The sequence below is a fragment of the Urtica dioica genome, chromosome 6, assembly GCF_054948205.1.
Source record: "Urtica dioica subsp. dioica isolate 48M chromosome 6, U.dioica_male_clone48M_v1_H2, whole genome shotgun sequence".
Lineage (NCBI taxonomy): Eukaryota > Viridiplantae > Streptophyta > Magnoliopsida > Rosales > Urticaceae > Urtica > Urtica dioica.
In genome coordinates this window covers 5127782-5132077 of record NC_142761.1, presented here as the reverse complement: position 1 = coordinate 5132077, position 4296 = coordinate 5127782, and positions in this window count along the sequence as shown.

Below are 4296 nucleotides of genomic sequence, written 5' to 3'. Positions count from 1 at the left end.
GTGTTGTGGGGGACGAATGAGCATGCTGAGCCAGTGACATCGCTAAGAGCGTTTGCTGCATCTGAGCTTGTTGTGCCAAAAGTTGGGCCTGCAACTCGCTAACGGCTGGATCGGTTCGACCCCGAGACGACGAACCTGATAAGCTTCCATCCTGAGCTCGAGCCATGAGCAAATGAGATCTTGGGATCACAGGATCAAACCCGACATTCCAATCTCGGCGGATTCCGAGAACATAACTCATCGCATACGCTTCCGCGTCATCGATTCTTACCACTTCCCCTCGCTCCTCCGTTTTCCGCAATATATCAGCAACTTGAGCCGTGATTTGATCCTTTACACATGTGATAAACCAAAAAATTATGATTAATATCAAATAATATATATTAAGTTATTATCAGTAATAATTAACACAAATAACTTACAAATTGGGTCTTAGCGAAGGGAGTCGTCCATTTGCCTTTGGCATCTTGGTGCTTTTCCTCCAAAGTCCCTAGTGCGGATGCCAACGTCTCATCTTCTCTCCTCTGCAAGTGCTCATCAAAATAAGACTAATGTCTGCTCTGCAAATAAATATTATGAAATTAACGACTTACGTTCTTCCGACGATGAGCATAATAAGGTATCGACACTTGTCTCGACTTCGTCTTCTTCTCTGCATTTTTTTTGTTGCGTCCAGATTTTACCTGCGATAAATAAATTGAGTTAATTTGATTGGATAGGAGAAAAAAAAATTATTGCATAACTCATATTACCCTATGCTTCGATGTGTCGAACGCATCTACCGCCTTTAACCAAACGTCCTCCTTATAACCCGTTGGCAGGTTGACTCGGGCAAGATCTTTACTCCTGCAACATGTGATGAAGAACCACCTCGATAATTTCGAAATTTGGCCGCGTCGCAACTTCTTTGCCTCGCGAATGATAGCCATGTCAATTTCCCGTCGATGGCAATCTGCTGATACTCTCTCACTAGTCACATGATTTTCTTCATGGGCAAGAACAACACGCTCGCCGTGATGGTGCCATACAGTGTAACCCGGGTAAACCCTTTTCCAAGAGGTGATGCCTTACGACCCCGATGTCGTGTCATCTCACATTGTTGCAATACTTGCAAGGACAAAGATATTTGCCGTTTCGGTTCGGTCGTCTGCTTGCAAGGCAGATAAATTCATTAACCTCCGTTTTATACTGCAAGCTCAACCTCTCGTTCTCGGTAACTCAATCTCTACTCGGATTTGACATTGATTTCACTGAACGGGGAGGACAAAGACAGTTATTATTTTAACCTTGAAATTCGATATTACTACATGACCGAGAGCGAATTTATAAGAATGTGAGAGAGATTGTAAAAGGTATGTTGTTTTTTTTAAAGTGGATTGAAGAAATTGTGGGAAAAAATACTCGAGTGCCTAAAAAATTACTAAAACAAAAAAAAAAATCAGCCAAATTCTCTCTACCAAAGAACGATGATCGGTCACAACTTTCACCACAACCCCTTTCATAAAACCATTATTTTCAAGAAAAAAGGTATGGTGAAATGTTGTCATATCAGCGTTGCTTGTTAGAGAGAATCTGACCGAGTTATACCATTTCCAGTGGATTTCGAGACTAATTGGTTCGAAACTCTACCGAAATTTTGGCAGAGTTTCTCCTATAATATTGATAAACCAAAAACCTGCAAACTAATTTAAAAACATATAAAATCCATCCATAAACTATCTTATTAATTACCTAAGACCTAAACCGAGCCTCCGTGGCTCGGTCATAACATTTATCAATGAAAAATTGAAATAAACAAAATAAAATTAAACATATAACATTTTAACTTAAATTTGCGTATTCAATTTCATTAAACTAAACTAAACTAACATATTACAATATCAATTACATTAGCAATCAATTTTAAAATAAATTTTAATTCAAATTAAATAAATCAATTACATTTACAAACTAACTAACTAATTAATTACAATTTTTTCTTGTTTAAAGTTAAAATTTCATGTTAAATCAACTAAACAAGCTAATTTCGAATTCATTAACTAATTATAAAAAAACAACCTAAACATGTAATGATTGAAATAATTACAATGTCTAGCTGACAATTTAATTACAATTAATCTAAATTAATCATGTCAAAAATTTCAACATTTCAAAAACTATCAAAACATGTCACAAAAAAATTACAATTTCTAAACTAAACTAATAAAATTATTAAACTTAAATTACTAATTAAATAAACCAAACTACTAAACATGTGAAACTATCAAATTATAAACTTAAATTAAAAATTAAAACTAATTTAAACTACTAAGTACTAACACATATACATATATATATATATATATAAAAAAAAGAAAAAAACTAACCTGTAGTGTGAAGCTTGGAAGAGGCAGCAGCGAGCGAAGCTTGGCGTTGCGTCAGCGGCTGTGTCCTCGACGTCGGGTCGGAGCTCAGATGCTTGTTTGGATTCTAGATAGTGAAGGGTTTTTTTGGATATTGTGGCATGTTTTTGTGATTGCTTGTGCTCGTGGCTCGTCGAAGATTCCGGTAGTGGCTCCATCGAAGGCTCGGTCGGAGCAGATCTAATGAGCTAGAGATAGAGAGTATTGTGAGAGATGGGGTATTGTGAGAGAGACAGAGAGAGACAGAGAGGTAGAAAATCTGAGAGTGAGATAGAGAACCTGTCGGAGATGGCATGGCGGCGGCGCTCTAACGAGAGACAGAGAAGCACGGCGGTGAAGAAGAGAGAGGCACGGCAGCTTAGAGCATTTTTCCGATGGGTTTCAGAGGAGAGAAAGAGGTGAAAGGCGGTGGGGTTTTTCGGGTTTATGTGGTTTTGTGGTGGAACGGAGAGTGAGAGAGAGGCGGAGAGAAAGAGAGCAGATACTAGTGAGAGATAGAAGTTTTTTTGGGAGTTTTTCGGCTGAGAACAGAATGAAGATGAAGAAGAGAAGATTTGAGTTTAATAGAAAACCCTAACTATCGGATGCGACATCATGTCGCACAGTTTGGCTTTCTGATGCGACATGTCGCCTCCGATAAACTTTCAGATGTGTCATGTCGCATCTGAAAGTGTTAAATAAAAAATTTAAATGATTTGCCACGTCAGATAACTGACCAAAAATGAGGGGGAAATAAGACCCGCTCAAACTTTTGGGACTTTCGGATGTGACATGTCACAACCAAAAGTTTTAAAACTATCGGATTCGACAAGTCGCACCCGATACCACTTAATATCAGCGAGATTTTTTTTTTTATCAATATGAAGCACTGTCGCATCCGATGTCTGTTTAGATGCGGCATTTGGATGCGGCATGTCGCATCTGATATCTATTTGCATCATATAGTGTATTTTGTAGTAGTGTGAATGCAACGAATTCCCGCGCTCTCTTCATTGCAGTGGCGCTAATCCCATCCCGAGCTCACGGCTCCAGACCGCAGTTAAACAATAAAAAATATTCTGGACATAAGGGTTCGGGAGTGAGATCGTCAGACTGATATCAATAGTGGATCGCCGTGGTTCCACAGGCGAGGTAGGAGGAGGAGCGGAGGATCTTGATGGCATTGACGCGGTGGGACTTGTCGGAGAGGGATTTTGGAGGGAGAGGTTCCATGGCACAGAAAGATTGTGGCATGCGACGGTTTCGGCCCTGGATGTGGGGTCGTCAATCTTTCTTGATCATCTTCATCGAGCAGCTGAGAGATCAAGGCTTTCCTAAGATAGTAAAGATCCGTCTGAACTTCAAGATTGGAAAGTTGTCTCGATCCTTCACTGGATCGAGAGAATGGAACGTCATCTCAAATCTTCACTGCATCAAGAGATTGAGCTCTCCGTCGATGGAACTCTTGATTCCGCCATGGAAGCACGGGAAAGGAATCAGAATGTGCAACCGAGAAATGAGAGAGAGAGAGAGAGAGAGAGAGAGAGAGAAAGAGAGAAAGAGAGAGATAAACCTAGAATCGATTTGATATTTTGCAGCGTTGTCAATCTTGAATCGTCTTTGAAGAGACGATGAAGAAGAAACGAATCTCAAAATTGGGGGCGAAACGAAGACCTAATCTTGGAGAATCTTGTTGAAAATCGCTCTGAACTATACGATGCGTCTTCTTCGATGAAGCATCTTCCGTCATTGAAGTGATGGAGAGAAGAACTTGAAATCGAGAAGAAGAGATGCAAAATCATCAGAATTCTCATAGAATCTTGCAGAAAGTTTTCTCTTATACCATTGAATTTCTAGGTTTTGATATAAATAAATCGATTTGGGGAAGAAGCTTTGTGCTCTAAAATGAGAGTAT